We start from the raw sequence: 20,271 nt of genomic DNA on the forward strand, positions 1-20,271 counted from the left end.
AATGAGTGCATTTGCTCTAGGAATCAATTTGCCATTCACAGATGAATTCTCTTTAATAGCCACTTTGCCTTTATTTTTCATTTCCAAATGAAATTACATTCCTATTTTGTTAGTAAATTTTAGTTGAATTTGTTAACATATGAGAAAACCATATTCTTAACTATAAAATTACACAGCTTCTCCATGAAGGCGATTCCCACCTAAACCTTCCCTTTAGACAATAATGATAAGCTGTGCTGGTGAAGGATGCAAATTTTGTGTTTAAAACAGCATGCTGGAGAAGGTTTTTTTATTCACAGTTTCTACATCCTGTATGAAAGCACTTAACTCCTAATCTATAACATAAATTACAATGACCGTTCCCTTTTTTCATCCATTTCAATGAATTAAGGAGACTTCTGTTTCCAAAACAGATTATATAAATGCCAACTTCCAAGAGACAGTTGGTAAGTGTCCAAATTGCGCAAGTTTTTGTGCACAGCATCAGTAAAGGCACTACTCATTGTTCTGTTGAAACTTGTTCAATTTCTTGTTGAAACTTGAACCAATGATTATTTGTGCTTACTAATATGTGTCCCCCCTTGAGAAGCATCTAACTCTCTCTTGTATGGTGGGGATAGGTTGCTTATGTTGCCTTTGTCTGTGGTTTCTTTTCATGGATTAGATCATAATATGGTAGATATCTTTATTTTGAAAATCTAGCCTGAACAGGAGAATGGGCTAGAACATGACAGCATCTCCCACTGAGCCATGGAAGCTGACTCCTTCACTTTTCATCTCCATTTTCTGTCTTTCTGTGTGCACTGAATGCTTTCCAGTATTTCGTCCATTTTACTTTTAACTCATTTCCATTGTCAACTTCTAGTTTTTGTGTTTGTAATTTCATAATATTTATTCTAAATTATTGCATAAGTTGATGCTTATAACTCCAGATTAATGCGGAGCACTTCATCGTGTTCTCCTGTTTATCAGATCTTATACTTGTTTTTACATTTCTTCATATGTGCTGACATCTTACAAAGCAGGTAACTTTACTTCCACTGGTTCCCTTTTCCACACTCTGAGAGCAGAAGGCAGCCTAATTTTCATTAGAAAAATAATCCACTTGGAACAAAAAGAAAAATTAGGACGCTTCTGAAAAACATCCTCGTGGACCTGAACAGGAGAGAAAATTTTATTCATGTGTTTTTTACTGTTTTTTCTTTCATTCTTGAATGCTTCCGAGTTTTCACTTGGCTGATCTGTAATAAATGTGTTCTGCAGTCTACAGTTCACAAAATCACAGGAGGCTGAGTTTGGAAGGGCTTTCTGTAGATTGTGTGGTCCAAGCCTCTGGTCAAAGCAGGGCTGGGTACACTCAGTTACTCAGGGTTTTGAATATCTCCACGGATGGAGAGTCCCTAACATCCCTGGGGAATGCATTGAAGCATTCAGATAGTACAATACGATACAGCAATAGTGCGGTATTTGCAGTACTGTATTATATTTCATTTTGAGCCAACTACTTTTTGTCCTTTCAGGGACTCATGCTTAGTATTGTGGTATAAAGCTGTGAAAGAAAGATTCAGTAGTATCTTCAATAGCATACTGAGAAAATATCGAGCAGATACTTATCTGTTTGTAGTGTCAGAAATGCTGAAGCCAAAAGAGGCCATTAGAACCACATAATCCAGTTTCTGCTAGAAGAATAAAACTTAAATCTCTGTCAGTGATTTCTGCATAAATGCAAATAATTATCTGTTGCAAGACAGAATATTTCATAGGAACAACTCTTATCTTCAAGTAGAAGTAATTGAAAATCTAACATATCTGTTGCTGGTAAGTAGTTGCTTTTAAACAAAAATGTATAGAATTGCAAGTGATAGATTCACAGAGAATAAATCAGGAAGGGACGCAGGATAGCATACCTCTTATCTGAAGCTGTGTCATGTTTGTCTAGGCCACTTTTCAGATACTCTTGCCTAAGTTTTTCTACATATAAACTACAGTAATGGAGCTGAGCTGCTTTTTTTGGGCTGTTGTGGTTGTTGAAAAGTTTTTGCAGTGCCTGACCTTAAATTTCCCTTGTTGGTATTTAAATATGCAATTTCTTGTTTTGGCCCCAGTGGCGACAAAGAATTGTTTAGTCTCTTCCTTATAGATACTTTTTGTACAGCTGAAAACTTTTATATCTCCGTTCATATTTCTTTCCTTTAGATTAAATGACCTCTCATGAAGTGGTCATGAGTTCTGTCATTCTTACTGTTCTTTTAACTTCCACTTGGCCTAGCTTATTCTTGAGGAACAATGCTTGCAAATGACAGTGTACTCCACTAGTGAATACTGCACCAGCCCTTGCAGACAGCCTTTCGTTTAGGCAGGATGTAATTGGTACGCACTCAGAACTGATTTGCTTTAATCCTCAAACCTTTTAAGGCAGAGCAGCTCTGTCATTCCCTGCCCTCTGTTTGTATAGTGTAATCCAATTCTGTTAAATCACTTTACATCTTGACTTCCAAAAAATGAATCCTCTTTCTTCAGGGAAGTTATCCCAAGTTTATTTGGTGTTATAGCCCCAACCCTAACAGTGCTTGAAACTTCTCCTGTGTTGGTAGGATCTCCATTTTAATAAATGTATGTATACCATCATGCAATCTATGTACAAAGATACCTACCACAGGAAAGATAAGTGAACCATTATCATATAGTTTGAAGTTGTTCCCTGGTTTGATTTTTCCAGATTACGTGGAACCTTACTTATTTATCACCCCTGAGATAAAAAACTGGCAAAAATAAAATACCCACAGAGTTTTCACTGAGCTTAACTTTTTAAAAACCCTCTAATTTACCTGTTTTCCAATCTGTTTGTCACTGCTCTTTTTTTATTACTCAGCTTTCTGTCCCAGATGCTATGCTGACATTTTCAGTGAATTCATATCATTAACACTGTAACCTTCTGAAGACTCCTGTTGTGGAATAGACCAACATTTGTCTTAATCTCCTGCAACTAGTGCAAATACAGAGTATTTTCTCCTGTATTTTATTACCTCACAATTTATATTCTGATTTTATCCCTGGACTCTTGATGCTCTAGTTCAGGATAATTTGTGCCCATGAGTCGCCTTGCTATTATTATTTTTTAAACAGGAGGAGCTCTCCTCAATTCATTTTATTATTTTTGGTGACACTACATAAAAATCCAGAACTTCCACCTCCAAGAATTCCTTGCACTTTTCTGTCCACGACTTATGATATTTCTGTTCTCCTTTTTGACCGAGTATGATCAATTCTGACATCTGTTTCATGGTCACTCTCAGCAAATTTTCATCTGTACATTCTCAACCAGTTCTTTCATAATTTCTAGAAGGACAGTCAGAAGATGCCTTTCTTTATTTGCTTTATTGACCTTTTACAGTAACAGAAATGTCACAAGGACCTTTCAAGATTTTGCTATCGATGAGTTCCCGCTTTCTTCCTTTCCCTCTGGTTGTCTTGGTGACAAAAGAGTTCCACTACAAAGGGAGTCTGTCCTCGGCTCTTTGGTTTATTGCTGGTTTCCCAGAAAATGCTGCATCAACTTTGTTTTTGACCAGACCCAAAATACAGCTGTGTTCTTCTCTACTTTCTTCAGGATTTGAGCAGGTTTCTATTCCTCCATCTCCTGGGGCTCAGAAGAATATCATTATGCCCTTGGTAAATTTGAATTTGAATTTAAAGGTGCTTAAAATATTTGTGACATCTTTTCTGACCTAAGTAATTACTACTTTGAGTGTTATGTTCAGAATAGTTCATAGACTATAAAAAATGTTATTTCAGGAAATAAACAGGGAAAATTAAAACAGGATTATGAGAACAAAGAGAAAATCCAGAAGAAAGACAATCAGATCTTGTGGATACTACATTAAAAGACAGTGAGGATCTCCTTCTGTTTGATTAACTCAGATTTTAATAACTAAGCTCTTCTGCACAACTGCAGTCAATTTTTCATCATTAATGTAGAAGTTCAAACAAAATGGTCTTTCTAAAGATGAATGGGTAAAAAGTTATATTATTATTGATTTCCTTAAACTTGTCTCATATGATGGATACATGAAATGGAAATAATATAGAAATTCCTTGGGCTGTGACAGGAAATACAAATCATGTGAATGGAAGGGAAGTTGTGCTGGAATAAAGACATTTCAGAAGATGATGAATTCACTACAAAGGGTCCTACATTAAATATTTTCTATAACTCTTTTTTTTCCAGTGAAGCACCTAGTGAGACAGGGAAAGATGTATGTGAGGGTATCACTCTTTTTTCCCCACTAGTAATTGAAGAGATAATCAGGGACTAGGCAAATTGAATGCAGTAAGAGTTGGAAGGACAGAAAATTCTGTGTTCAACCTGGAGTTACTGATTCCATGTTAGTACAAAGGAAAAATGTAACAAATCAACAACAATAACAAAAAAGCCATGTGTCTGACTTACTGATACTTCAGTTCTGAATTAACATGTTAAGCTAAGGGTGAAGAATATTAAGCCATAGTGACTGGAGACATTATACCTACAAGAAACAACATAACATGTCTTCCTGCTCTCAAATGCAATCAGGGAATGTATTCCAAGTAGTGCAGAGGCGAGATTAGTTCTGTTTTTAAAGTGTTTCACAAAGAAATTCTTGAAAAGAGGACCTGGCACGTAGGGAGAACTTCTTAGAACAGAGGGTGACATATTAAGTGGAGTGACCTGTTGCATTCAAATATGTTGGTCTCAAAACTGAAAATGGTTTCTGAAATTTTGAAGCAGAATGTGGGAATATAGCTCTTATTTCTGTTTAATCTTTGTCCCTGTTCTTTTTACCTAAAGTACATCTCATACCTCAGGTGCATGGAAAATCTAATTCACAAATTACATAATTGGCTACAAGAGGGATGAATGGTTGTCTTAAAGGGTCATCTCCTGCTCTGCTACTTCATTGTAAATCTGAATTGATTCCTACTTCAGTGAAAGTGGTCACCAGAGGGAAACAGAACAGACTTTCTTCCCTACTTTTTAATGTTGAAACAGGAAACTAGAAGTCAGTTCTCAGGCAAGTCAGGAAAATTATTAGGAAAGAGCTTCATATGTGCCCACTCTACTGTAAAGTAATACAGAAAATTTTATATTTCCCAAAGTTGAGTTGTTAGTACTCTCTCCCTTTCTACTCATTTTTTCTTTTCTTTTTGAAGTTATTTTTATTTTTATGCAGGCGCCCATGTATAACAGTTATTGAAATATCAGACTTGAACAAGTGTGAATTACTATATATATATTTCAGGGTAAGCCAACAAAATTGCTAAAACTAAATTTCTTCATTGTTTCATTCTTTATAAAATCCTTTCTGGTGGGAAGGCATGCAGATTTCAGGTTCTTAATGAGTGAAATATCTGTGTTGTTTGTTGGACTGTGCACAATATGGGTTCTAAGATGGCTAGATAGAAGGGATTCTTTTCTTGGTTAGGAAAGTCAAATCAGCTTTTCTAGCTTTCCATGTTTTTTATTGTTTTGTATGCAGTAGATATTGTCTTATGGTTTAGTAACAGCTATAGAGGAAGTGTTTTGTTAAAACTGTAGAGAAATCAAGCACTGTAATAATGAGATAATGTATACAAGGATAAAGAAATATTTATGCTGATTTTTGTGGATTTCGTGTGTGTGTGTGTTGCTGCATATAAAATAGTTCTATAAATTCAGTAAGGAGAGACAGGAATAAATAATTTACAAGAACATAAAAAGTTGAAGTTTTAAATTATTTGGTGAATGACCAACCTGGGAAAAAAAAAATTGTAACAAAACGAAAAAACATCTTTTTTTCATAGGCTTAGTTATAAATACGTCTGTAGTTCATGTGGTATGCAGACTTGAAGTTGTAAAGATGAATATTTTTCTAGTAGATGAGCACCTTTGAGAAAACTGCTCAGTCAGTTCAGTGTGACTGAAGAATCTCTCCTTAATTTCATTTTAAAAGCTTTGCGGAATTCCAATAATTATAATAAATAATAATAAACATAATAGTTAATAAAGCAATTTTTGTATTAAAGTATGAATGAAAACAGGATATTGGCAGCATATGAAAGCAGTTGATCTCCATCAGAATTGGTTGCTACTGAAGAATAGCTTCTCTTGGCATCTTGTCTGCCTCTGCTGGGCAAGAAGTTCAAAGAGACGGTACCCTCTGAGTTAAACCACTGCAAATGCAGGAGATTAAAAGTACTGCAGAACTGAGTAATTTCTCCTGGTATCTACGTACACTTGTTGAATTATTCCACAGTTTATGAAGTAAAATACATTTTTATGACAACATTTTTAGTAAATTCTCTTTATGAATATGCATATATTATTCATCTAAGAAGTGTTAAAAGAGCATTGAAGTTGCATAAAAAGCAGAAAAAAAAAGTAGAAAAAAGAGGTTTGAAAATTCAAGATTAATGAAAGAACACATAAATGCTGTACTTCACGTACTGTACTACTCTTCTGACATCCAAAGTTAGGCTAATGTCTTTATTGGCTACTTCTTGTTAGTAAGAGGAACCTTCTTCAGAGACCATCACTCCTCTAAAATATAACCATTACTCCACTTAAGCAACAAGCAAACAAGAATCTCCCTCACATTCCTCCACCTCCCACTTCCCCCACCACTCTTCAGTCAATAAACACTTGCATGTACTGGAAGCTGTAATTTATTAAATACCTGGAATGCAAGAAAAAAAGAAATTATTCTCTTTCTTGTAGTTTATTTGTGTTTATTTTTTCTGTTATGTTTTAATATTATTTATAAGTTCATAAGAAAATACTATATTGAGGAAATAACATATAAAAATGATATTCAAAATAGCATATGCACATCACTGACTAAATTCCAGCTTTTTAATCTGCCATCTTAAAACTATTTTATAGCAACCATTTGATAGAATAGATACTGGATACATCATTTAAAATACTTAGCAAAGAATAATATTATTATCCAAAACTAACTGCAGACTAAAATGTATGCATTTAGAAGGAAATGGACCTATGCAGACCAAGGGAACTTTAATATCTTTGTCTTCACAGGAGATGATATTTTCTTCACTGAATGTAAGATCTTTTCCATTCAGTATTAGATATTTTAAGATAGAGGAATATTAAGATTCCAGAACGGAAACAGGTTCGTTTTCTAAAGTATACAACTTTTAAAAAATATATCCTCTAATACAAAATCATTATATTTCCAGTAGGTCTAGGCATGTATCTGTAAAACAAATCCTTCAAAAAGGATTCAGTGTGGCAATACACATATACCAAGACAAATGCCCAAACTCCCCATCACTGGAGGTGAGCATCAGAGCGAAGCTGCCTGAAATGAGGAGTCACTGCCTAGGGGCTGCCAGTGGCAGTCAGTGTATGGATGTGAAACTGGATGGTGCTCTCTGGTGTCTTTGCTGAGCTAAGTCTTTCCAAAACCTTCAACCAGAGCACTCATAGAATCTTGGCTTTAGGCTTTCCTATTAGTTACCATCTTATGACTGCATTAGAAGTTAATTCATTGGCTCCACTTGCATTTTGAAGCAGTTGAAAGTACTTGAGTTTTACTGTAACCAACTGAAAACACATTGTCTGTTAGATCTTTTCTGTTTAAGACAAATAAACGAGTCTTCTTTCTTTTCCCCCTGCTAAGAATGTGGGAGTAGATTCTAACGAGAGAGCTAAAAGAAATTATTTGTCATCATTTGTAGGAGAAATGTAAAAATGAAAAATGAATTACAAAGTTAGATACAGAATTTAGAAAAATGCTTTGTTTACACAAGAATTTGTACTTTTAACATTTAATGGAAAATAGAAAAGCTTGAGTTTTTATGGTTTCTTTGAAACCGGTTGCTAAAGTACTCTGCAAAATTTAACTATTTAGGAGAGTTTGGAATTTTAAGCAACCCCTGGGTAAAACTGAAGCTTAAGATCCAGTGTAGGTAGAGAAAAATATATTATTTAATTGATGCTGTGGAAATTATTTGATGTAGTTAGTGGGTGGTTTCTACAAGCTAAAGAGTAAACAGCAGTAGATTCTGTAGTAATAAAATAGAGCAAGGCATATGAATGACAGTCTGGAAGCAGACAGAAAAGGTAAAACTTACTTACACATAATATATTATTTTTTACTTTAGACAGTGTTTTCCATCTGTGGATTGAAAAAACATTTTACTAATCGTAATAAAAGCATCACAGTATCTCTTTGTGGGAAAATGTCTGGTTTGCATATGGGTAATGATGATAATACTAACTCTCACTTTTCAAATACTGCTCTCAAGTGCTCCCTTCAAAAGCTGCAAGCTGAAATGAAATTGAGTTATGATGATGAAAAATAGCAGGGATTTTGGAGAGGAGTCCTTTTAACCCTTCCAGATTGTTTCTTATATGACAGGCTCAGGAGTGTGCTTACACGGAATGCTCACTGTATCTAGTTTGGACATGTCAACCAGAAACCTGACTCTGGATTGTGATACTCTTTATTTTTATATGTAAACTGGTTGATATTTGATTGTTCTGTTAAGTTAATGAGTTACTTCAGATGCAAGCATACTTTCTTTCTTTTTGTCCAAACATTTTCAAATACGTTACCACATGTGCTGTGTAGAAGTGCTCAAGAGAAGGCTGTGGTCACAGGCTGTCTATAATGTACGTGTTGTGATGAATGTACTGATTACTCTACATGCCATCTCTTTATCACAAACCCTCAACATCTTGCATACGAAATGCACAACAAAACAGCTAGAGATACAAAATATCTGCAGTTTTCTTACCTGTGGTTTGAAAAGCAATACAGCATATGGTGAGAATGGTTGTCATACATTCATATTTAAGCGCTGTGTTTTCCTGAAAGTACAAATCGGAGAAAAATTGAAAAGAAAGAGCAATAAAATTCATCGCATCTGTCCAACACATGCACACTAACAAAAGGCTGTTCCTACAGCTGTGCTTGAGAGAAAACTGGGTGTTTCAGGCACGCAGGCAAAAACAAATCATAGCTGATGGTTGACTAGATGAACTCATGAGGACCAGCTATGAGCTGCAAATTGCCATTCTTCTAATCTGAGTCACGATAAATCCCCATAAGAGTATATCTAATCCATAGTGATGTGATATAAAACAGCTGACCTTAAGCTGTTCTTTTGATGGCTTATTGGTGGTAACTTTTAATTTATGAATATTATGGAAAGTGTGGAGCAGTATTTTCTGATCCATCTGGGTTTGCAAGAGCACACCTTTGCAGTGCCCAGAACCCAGGAAACTTTATGTCACATAGCAAACACTTAAGAACTGGAAGAAATGCTTTTGGAGAAATTCTTCAATCAAATCTTAGTCCTGAAACATTTTCTAGGATTGTTTAAAAAGACAAATGACCAAATAAGATAATGCTCACCTTTTTTCTATTGTCATAAATGGTTCCTGGGGAGTGAATTGAGAGATAATTTCATCCAAGAAATAAAATCCACAATGTGATCTAATTGCAGTTTGGGCAAATTTCTTCCTTTGTTCCAATTCCAAGCAGCTCCTGCCAGCACCCCGGGCTATTCACTTCACACCTTTGTCCTTTTCCATGTGTTTCAGTGCTGTCAGGTGTTACCCTTCTCAGTCAGTATCTCTGTTCTCTCCATCCTTCTTCTTGCAGCTTTTTTTTTCCTCTGACATTTCCATTTCTTCTTTGCCCTAAGCATTTCCACCACTACTTTAATCCCTGACCTGACCCTTCACAGTTTCTTTTTTCTCTGTCCATCTGCGTTTTGAAGTTTATCTTTTATCTTTAGGGGCTAAGAGGTGATAGAGCACTTTAGAGTTATTTCAAGAGCTGATTGACCTAGCTCATTTCTGAATGTGATTCATGCTTGGGCCTTACAGAGTTCATAAAAGCCTAAGGAAAAATATGGCTTTATATCCAGGTATCCTGATGTCTTATTACAGTATACCTCCATTAATCAAAAAGCCTGATGTCTGCAGCAAATATGTTTCAGCATTCCCTTAAAGAAGCTGTGGGATCAAAGTCACTTTCCTTTAGTGACAGTGTTTTAGGGCATCTTCTGACTTGCTGAACAAGAAAAATGCTGCTTCTTTTTCAAGGTTTTCAAGATGTTGGGACACTTTCGTAGTGTAGGCACAGGACTATCCAGTTTTTTTGCCAGTTTAGACTCATGTTTGTACTTGCATTGGCATGATCTAGGTGTGTTCATGTACATGGTCTGCTCTTTTTACAGGGAGTATGATCTACTTTTATCTCCAGGTGACTACAAAAAAGTAGTCCAAAGGCAGCTCTGCAGTGTTAGAACAGATTTTGTATCTGACATAGTGGAATTACTTCAGCAGACAGGCAAGCTTAATTAAAACCAAACACAGTTCTTGAATTTCTTGCTGTTTTTGGTACAGTTAGAAGTAATCATGAACTGTTGTTTTAAAACAGGGCTGAACTTCAGCCAAAACTAAATCCTAGGTGTACTGACTCTCTTATCTCTTTCTTATGCATAGGAAATGGTTAAAAATAAAAGTAGCAGAAACATTAAAGACATGGATTTTCTTCCCTCTTTTATACTGTGCTCAAGGTTTATTATTATTTATTATCTTCTTTCAAGGCTCTGCCCCTGGACAGTGTTAACTTTTAGTAGTCATGCATTTTTTTTAGCATTTTATTCCAGGTTTTGGGACCATTTTGTCATTTGATTAAATTTCTCTAAGGAAATTGGGCAGGATATATTATTTAGTGCAAATAACTTGCCAAGATGCATAGAGAGAATTGCTTTGGCTGCAATTCTCTGAACTGGACTCAAGAAAAAAGTATATTTGAAGGTCTTGGGTGCTCAGGGAGATGCATGTTATATTTAAAGTGAATTTATCTTCATCTGCCAAAGCTTCTTCTTTTTTCTTCTTTTTTGTGCTAGAATTGTGTGTGTGAAAACCTAGATGACATAATGTAACACTGTGATGTGCTTGCTAGGATCCCAGCTTTCTGAGGGGCTGTATTCAGTTCCTGAGGACTTTCAAGGGGAACTTTAGATAGTCAGAGTCCTTCCAAAGACACAATGACTGTCACAGGATTAGTGAGAGATATCCATAAGCTCTCTGCAAGGGTAGTATCACCTTCTTATGCAAAAATGACCCTTGGAACAAATTCCATTTTTTACAGTCTGGAGCTAAAATGTCATATTGCACAGAAAACTGTAGATCCTGTAGTGTTATTAATATCCTAAGCTTTTGAACATACACACACTGACCTCTATTCCTAAAATGTATCTATGAGTGCTGGGAGTATTTTGTACCATATAAAAGATATTTTTTCCTCAAGCTGCAAAATACCAGGCGAGTATTTTTATACAAGGAGTGTAGGACTTTATGGAAGAGGAGTAATTCAGACATTCCAAATAATTTCTAGAGGCAGATCAACTTTGTAGTGGTTAAACATTAAAGTTTTTTGATGCTTAACATGATAGTGACAAATTTCATAGCCACTTTTTATTTCTGACAGCAACTACTGATAGCTGGTCTATTTCTTTCTCCTGCTGTCCACCGTTAAATCTGTCAAGTATTTCAGTAGTCCAAGTTGTCTATCCATTTAACACCAGACCTCTTCATAGATTTCTCATACTAGGAACCCAAAATGGGCATGCTAAAAGTTCAGAGACCTTGAAGAGAGTATTTAAGAATTAGATGTGAGCTGAAAACAGGATGGAAATTGAGAATTCTGCAACGTAACAACACAATCTCTGTTGCAGTCACAGTGCAGGGGATGGTATCAGTCTACTACACTGAAAGATATATATGTCAGTGGTGGTAACTTTTGGTGTAGCAATGTTGCACTTTATTTTCATGTACTGTGATGGTGCAATGGTGTTGGTGTTTTTTCTATCACTTGGGGTACAACATGTGATGCATTTTTAATAGTTTGGCTGGAGAGCAGATCTATGCTAGTGGAAAGGCTCCTGAAAGGAGTAACATAGCCAGACTGCAGTTCACACAAGAGGGAGATTTTCTTATGGACCTAGAAGTAAAGCTGATGCAACTCAGCTCAGCAAAGTTGCTGAACTGAATAATAGGCTAGCAGTTCTAAAAGCTCTGTGTTACCACCTCTCTACCTGAAGCTTTTACAGAAGGAGTGGGGCTGCTGAGTGTCCAGAAAGAGAACTTACCTTTCCACCCGGGCATCAGAGACAGAGAGAATTATCAGCATTTCCAGTGCGTATGGATGTAGAATCAAATTCTTCCTCTACACAAAATCAGCAGCCAAAACTTCATCAAAGGGCAGACTATTTTGCATGCACATGTAAGCTTAGGAGACTTGGTTTGCAGAATAGTGAGTATGGCAAAGGAAGGAGCATGCAAATTAAGCTTAGTGGTACAGCTTTTTTCAGTCAGAGCCCTGGGCTATCCAGAGACTCCTTCTTAGCCAATCATGTGGGATTTGCTGTATTTTGTGGGTGCCTCAAATGTGAAATGCAGCGGGTTGATTTTTTTTTCCCCATGTTTCATATTGTCAGTATATTGATGCTGCACATTGGCATCATTCAGCTTCCCTAACAACTGGACTAAAGGAAAATCTGGGTTACTATGTATATATATATTTTTTCCAGAATGTTATAGTTTCACTGACTGAAAAGGGCTAAATCAAGCTTTGCTACAGCAGTGTTAATAAATGGAACATTTTAGATTCAAGAAGCTTGTATTCTGCAAGATTTGCTGGCATTGCAGGTGGTCAGTGTGAAAGATGACAGCTGGACTTCATATTTTTGCAGCTGGGGAATGTCTTTGTTTTATGCTTGACTAACACTTGGCTGAGTGGCATTTTGGTCTGTGACTGGACTCATCATACAAATAAATGGGATGTTTTCTTTTTGGCCCTGAAGGGAACAGGCACGTGTCTGTGTGACATATATTATCTGAGTAAATTCAGAGCCGGCATTACACTGGTATGCCTGTGAGAGTTACAGGTCACAACAGGCTTTCTACCAGCTCAGTCTGAGATACTTTTGATGACTTTGATTTCTCGCTGCATAGTGATGCCCAGAGAGAAAGGAGCCAGTTGGCAAAAACCCTTAGCAGCAGCCTCCAGAATCTGTTTTCATGGGTTTCAGTGGGTTTTGAAATACTCATTTTAGGCTGAAGTTGCCATTACTTGGTGGCACTAATTGGTTCGGCTGTTCAAAAGTAGTCACTTATGATTCTTGTAACAGTCCTCATAGTCATATTTTCCAGAGTTTGAAGCCCACGTGTGCTTTGGCTAAAGAAAGAGTACTCATGAATATGTTTCTTTCTATCTATGGGATGCCGTATTATTAAATGATCATTCTCCACATATGCCCCCTGATAATACTGGTAATGGTGGAATATTCTGTGGTTCTGGTAAATGCAGCTTTCACATTCATATCTCTGGGAGACTTTGGACCTCTCTAACACATTTCTGGGGGGAGCAGAAATAATTACAGTAAATATACATCTACTGAATTTTCTTTTCCTCTCCCTACCTGCTTCAAATCAGCAGAAAGCTTCTAATTTCCTTTGCTTTCTGGCATGCTAGAAATTAACAGAGGAAGCACACACGCTGCTTTACTTTGCTGGAGACTGGCTTATACAACAGATTTTTACTCTGTAAGACAGATTTTGCTGTATTTGTGCTTTTTTCATCTCCCCCTGAGGAGTATTAACTCAGAGCAATCACAAGACACCCATCCTTGACTGCTGCTTCTTGAACTGTTATATCTTCTTTGCTTCTTGCTTCTCTATTTGAAGCTTTTTTAATATATATTAATAGGAAAAAGCCACAACCAAAGAAAGTCTAAAGGCTGTCTCTTTTCCAAAAATCTTAACTACTGGATGTGAGAGAGCTTGAATATTTTAAACTCTTTTATTCCTGTAGAATTTGCTTTCAAAAACTGCATCCTTCCTACTGAAATGAAGAAAGGTAGAATTTTCTGTAAAGTGCAGCATTGAAATAGGAAGACATATCCCCACTTGGAAAGTGCTGAGCTACTGGGAAGCTATAGCGTGTTTACGGACTCGGCTTTCTGAGCAATCTCCAGAGCTTGAAGAGATTACAGTGATATTTTAACAAGGCTGCTGGCATCCATCACCGGCTTTTACTTACTGAGAAGGCTGAAGGATGGAAGAATGCTATTATTTCCATGTTAAATAAATATTAGTGGCAGATTGTCATGGGAACTTCAATGCTTTCAACTTCTTCATCTCCTGCCAGGTGAACAGGTAAGTGTAAGGGCTTCTCTGGCAGCCGATGCCTTGGGAAGGGAGTCAGGGTCATGAGGGACTGGTGTCAAAGCAAACATATCTGACCTGAAGGAAAACTGTGTTTCTTAAATGTTAAATATGCCATACTGCACCTTTTCATTTCCTATCTGTCAGTTTACAGAGCCACTACTTATAGGGTGAAATATTTCTGTGAAGATATTATTGCTTTCTGCAGCCAAGATCTGCCTGTCATTTCAAACTAATCTGTAACATATGCAATTTTTGAATTCATTTATATACAACTGAAGGAGGACATGTAGATAAATGATCCCTACCTAGTGAAGTATCTATGTCTAAACCTCTTTCTGTCATCCTGTAATTGCTTCTGGATTGATTACTGTGGTTAAAACAACGTTATCCCACATGACAGACGTGATAATATGCGTAGAACTAACTTTCTAAAGATGATTTTCATTGAACAGCTTTTCCCTGAAAGCACAATTTTCTCAAATGAGATCTTTGAGCATTTTATGTTTCAGATAAGTTCTGCAGCACAGTATGAATGCAGTGATAAACAAGAGGTTTCCGAGCTCACGAGTGGGAATCTAATAGCATCAGAAATAGATATTTCTTTCTCTTTCACCCTTGACAGAGCAGTTATTCTCTTTGGGTAATGGCACTGCTGTGACTCTAGAGGTGAGGCTTCCTATTTGCAAACTTTAAACATAAAATATCTGATTGATTTAGGAAAAATAGGTTTTTTTCTTAATGAAGCTTTTAATTTTTTTTTGCTATCCTGTAAGAATATTTAACCTGCTTTAGGAATCATTATTATTATGGAAAGGCAAAGACGTTACATGTTTCTTTCCACTAGTTTTGTTTGTTTGCTTGAATGACTGTAATAGAGGAGAGTATTTTTGGCTAAAATATAAATATTCATATTCAATTTTTGTTTTAAAATATGGTTGATTACAGAAAGCAATTAATTTAAGCTGCTTTTCCAATCTGGCTGTGATAAATGAAACAAGGCCTGATGGCAGACAGAATTCTAAGTAAATTTCGAGGAATAATTAGATGTGTAATTAACAGAAGTCTGAGTTATTATCGCTTTCTCCTCTGTATAATAATTCTGCATAAAAACATGAGAAATGTCTCTCATTAAATTCTCACAGCAGATCAATCTGCAAACAGGAGTGAAACATTAGCGTGAAGCATTCAAGATGTGCAAATACTGCAATTAATTAATTAAACGTAGACCAGCACAAACAAAATTCTGAAGTCAGAGGGAGTATTTAAGCAATAAACATACCTTAGAAGTTATGTTTACACTTCCTTTTTTAAAAGGCTCTTCAAAGTCCCAGGAGGATCTGTTTTTTTTTATATTCTTTTGTCTTTTTGCTCTGAAGAATCATCCTAAATAGCTTTGCTTTATTCCTCTGTATTAATCTCAGTGTAGTAAGGGATAACTTGGATCATTTCAGGAGGCTGTGGCAGAGCAGGGCTTGATGGGGTTTGCTTTTGTCCAGTTTTAAGGTGCCTTCTGTCAAATTATAGTGACTTTCAGCCAAAGGTACCTCCACTGGTAGCAAATAGAAGTAAAACAAAAAGCTGAAAACTCTTTTGTGAAAACCAAAATAAACAGGCTCTACCAACCTTCCTGGTTCTGAGATTCTGGCTAATAGTAATAGTCAAAACAGAAATGCCAGCAGTTACTAAAATCTTGGCTTGTGTCAAATTCCTCAAAACGCATTTATTCAAGTACCATGAAGTATCATGCCAATACTCACGCTCTGCCTTTTTCATGTATTTGATAATATTGAAGGGCTACTTTGGCTGCTTTGCAGTATTCAGTCCAGTAGGTTCCTGTGTGCAGTGCGGTACTTAAAATCCAGGTGTGAATCCTATGAATATTCAGGTTATATTACTATTATTAATGCTTGGAAGTTAACACAGGAAGGGAAATGTCCAATTCATGTTCAAAATACAACTTTTAAGAAAAAAAAAAGAGAAATTTTTGTTCTACGTTATGAGATATTAATGTCATGGAATACACACCCAAGTGTTAACAAAACTGTAGTAAGACTAATTTACCCAGTGCCTGTCTAATCCTTGATTAGCATACTATTATGTTTTCTGCCCAATGGGTATATTGCCTGTTGAGAAATAATGTGAATATTCAGCAGTAAGAAGTGTTGCTGCTTAACTTACTCTAGAGCTGTTTTTTATTTATTTTTTTTTTTTTTACTGTGGGTGAACATGCTTATTGAGAGAAGGATTTCAGGCAGATGATCACCCTTGGGATTCAGTGAATTCATGCATTGCATGTCCTATTTGCACGCAGCTGTACAGCAAGATTACTGCTTCTCTAACAAGATTCCTGTTTGAATAGAGACACCGCAAGTGTGCCGCCACCTCTAGAAGACCCTACCTGTTTTTCAGAGCAATTTAATGTACACACGGATAAGATGTATTTAAGCAGAATTCCAGGTGCAGGTCTGTCTGCATTTGTGCAACAGGCTGAATGGTTTGTAGATTGTGCTTGTGTTCTCAGCACAGAGCTGATCCTCTTCCACAGGAAACGGGGCGGGCTTTGCTACCCATGTTAGAGGAGGAGGATCAGGCCACTTGTTAGTGTGCATAATTTGGGTTCAGTATTGGTGACCCCCCTTCCCCCCCACCCCCCCAAAATAAACAAATAATAAAGCAATAGGTACTGCTGCTTCTTGCTCTCAAAAAAAAAAAAAAAACAAACCAAAAAAACAACCTGTATTTTAGGTCAAGACACCTCTTTTTATATCTGTTGAGATTATTTATTTGAATTTCACTTGGGTGCTAAGAAATTCATTTTCAAAACAGGTTTTTCTTTTTCTAAAGAACAAAAGGGTATTTGTTGTGTGTATTTCCTGCAATGAATACGGCTGTGCTACTTGCTAGGAATCCACATTTACGGTCATGCATTTTTGATACAGATATATTGAAATACTATTTTTAGTCCTAAGGTGACGTAAGGAAGGGAGTGTGACATTACCAGTCACACATTAAACTGCAGCTAACTCTGCAATGGGGAGTTATTGCTGTGTATCTACTGCTACTGGTTGTGCTGATGGAAAATATCATTGAAATCAGCAAATCTAGGATTTCTACTTTTCTGTAACAGAAAATTAACAGAATTGTTTAGGTTGGAAAGGCCACTAAGATCACCTTGTCCAATCACAAACTAACCAGTAGAATCAGATCCATTAAAATTTATTTCCAAATAACTCATGAACGAACGAACAAACCCAACAATTAATGACCACAATCTGTAACCTTCTATATTCTGTTATTCTGTTAGAGGTTTAATTGGAGTAATGTGGCACTTATTTAAAAAAAGAAGAACAACAGATTCAGATGGCTTTGTATTTTACTGACTGTGATTAATGCTGGCTGTGCTATTTTCTTACTGATACAAATTTTGCCAGCTATGACATCCCAGTCAGATTTGCGCAGATGGGAATTCGATAAGAAATGAGATCAGTTGCATATCAGATATTGAAAATGATTGTAGTAGTAAAATATTGATAAAGCGATAATCATAATATTATATTGAACACATGTTAGAAGGATTATGTAGGAATGCGAAGTGTAATATAAATAAATGGAACCGTGTGTCTGTGTTTTGTCATGCATTTGGGGACTAGTTTTGAAATAAGGCATATTCCTTATGGCTATATTAATTAATTGCTGGTTATGATCTGAAAATGCATTCACGGAAGCTCAAATTCTCATGCACGCATTATATGGTATTTAAACTAAAAAGGCAAGAAATCAATTCCATTGTTTGTGTTGCAATTGACTGAATAGTAATTGAGACATGGGAATTTGAAAGGTCAAAATGAGAAAAATTTCCAGAAAATTTATTAGCAAATCATTTTCACAGGCTCTTAATTAAAATTTAGAACAGAATTGAATTATGCCTTTTATTTCATACTCAGTAATTTCTAAGATCTACTAATATCTTTGCATTTATTTTAAAATTTCTGTATCCTTTATATACAGCATTGCTTTTAAAATTGTATTTCAGTTCTCAGATGGCAGCTACTGGAGAAGGTGAAGCTTGTGATCAGTGAAGGGGTGGTTTGTTTCAACTGTTTGATTGGGATGAAGTCCAGTGTTTTGGTAAAAGAGCTCCTTCGCTTGCTTCCAGTGGCAGCATCTGGGTGAACTGGTGAGGAGGCTTCCCCTGTCACTCAGCTGAGAGCCCATAGGGTTGGCCCTCAGGACTGTCCCCAAGAAACAGCTCCTTGAGGTGACTGGGTCCTGTCTTGCTCACTCTGGTTATTAGGCTCATAGGACACTCATTTTCTCAGAGGGTAACAGTACAGTTGAAAGGATAGAAAAGTGGGAAAAAGATAAATAGAAAATGGAATGGGGACTGAAAGTATGCATTAGTCAGACTTTTGAATGCATAATAAAAAACCTTTATATGAGATGAAATTCGAGGTTTGTATAAGAGAAAGAGATGCTGTACTTGCTTTCTGTTAGGTACCGAATTTTATCTCAAGAATTTTGCATTTTATAAACAGTAATATAAAAACAATTACACAAATGTTTACATCTACAAGCCCACCTCTGCCAACATTTCTGTTACTGATCTGATGCCAGTTTACTTTTGTTTTGAAATCACCGGTTGTTGACTAATTTCCTTTCTCTGGTTGTTTCATTTTATTGCTTTGTCCTTCAGCTGCCCTTGCCTAGCACTTTTTATGCAATTTGCTCGAGTACTGTACTTTAGCACTGTCTGGTATTCCTCCTTACAAAAATAAAGTGCAAAACAAGATACATTTAGATATTAATTATTTGTTTTCAGACTTTTTAAAGATTTCTCAGATGAGGATAAAAGGATAAAATGATGGTAAATGGGGAAAAGAAGACACAATCACAGCTTATGTTGAAGTAAATCTCATTCCTATGTATATGGTGAAACAGTGTTTACATAGACAACTTTTTTTGTAAAAATTTGGGGAATATCTCCACCTTTCTCCATTGACTGAGTCTAAACATCCATAACTTTTCCAGGCTTGCATCCTTCCCAAGCACATGCTTTCCTTGAATCTCTTCTCTATGCATTTCTCCATTTCTCAGGTATTGCTTACCTGACATCTTGTGCTAACTTCTCTTTTCTATTTAGTGTTTCATAAACCACTACATAAATTCAAATGAATAAGTCTTTTTAATTTTTCTTATTTTCTTAAGTAATCTTCTTCCCCAGGTTGGAAGGATTTGCCTGTCCTGTCAGACAGACGAACCCCAGAGGTATTTCACCTCCTCTATTCTGTAATCCCATTTTGACCAGAAAAGGAAAAAGGAACATTGAGACAGTTTGTAATCCTACCACAAGAGCCAGATTAAACAGTTCCCCCTTGTTTCACTGTTTCTACACCATACAACTCAGTTCCTGAGCCAAACAATCTCCCTTTGGTTTCTTTTCATTTCAAAGGCATTTACATTCATCCCTATAAACAAATAATTTCATATTTACCATCCGGTGGTCAGTGTATGACAAAGTACTCCCTAAAAAGAGAGACAGATGAGGAAAAGATGATTGAAGTTTTTAATCTAGAAAGGAAAGCAATTGAAAAGAGATGATAGTGAATTTTAAATATATAAAAACCAGGTGCAAGGAGGAATAGAGGAGCTCTTTTCCTTGATCTTTGCAAATAGGACAAGAAATATTATGTTTAACTTTGCAGCAATGGAGCTTAGAAATACTCTTTTTATAGTTAAAGTAGCAAGGCACTGGAATAAATTGCCTTTCAAAACCATGGAGATTCCAGAATGAGACTTGCAAGCAGTGGTTGGAAAGTCATTTCCCAAGACTAGAACATGGGTGATGGATCCTGCGGAGAGATGGGTTAGCTCCATCTCAGCCCTCCTTTTTTACTATTCCTCAGCACTTCATTGCAGGCATGTAAACTTATGGGCTAAAGGGAGCAATGTCAGATATGAGCAGTGACGTGCAATAAAATACATTATTTACATCAACCATTGCTATGGGAAACCTTTCTGGATTTATTCCTACCCAGCAACAA

General features: G+C 36.3%; 1 protein-coding gene across 7 annotated transcripts in view; it reads left to right on the plus strand.

Moving 5' to 3' along the window:
• Positions 1-20,271, plus strand: part of TUNAR (transmembrane neural differentiation associated intracellular calcium regulator) — a 140,383-nt gene that overhangs the window by 91,135 nt on the left and 28,977 nt on the right. Inside the window, exon 1 of one of the 7 annotated variants that reach the window (XM_085549412.1) lies at positions 13,815-14,218. The exons of the other annotated variants lie outside the window; for them this stretch is intronic. The gene's annotated coding sequence lies outside the window, so the exon portion shown is untranslated. Of the gene's footprint in view, positions 1-13,814; positions 14,219-20,271 lie in introns of those variants that run through there. 7 annotated transcript variants of the gene reach the window in all.

The sequence above is a fragment of the Coturnix japonica genome, chromosome 5 (assembly GCF_054131305.1).
Source record: "Coturnix japonica strain WE chromosome 5, WE-NBRP24, whole genome shotgun sequence".
NCBI classification, from domain to species: Eukaryota; Metazoa; Chordata; class Aves; order Galliformes; family Phasianidae; genus Coturnix; species Coturnix japonica.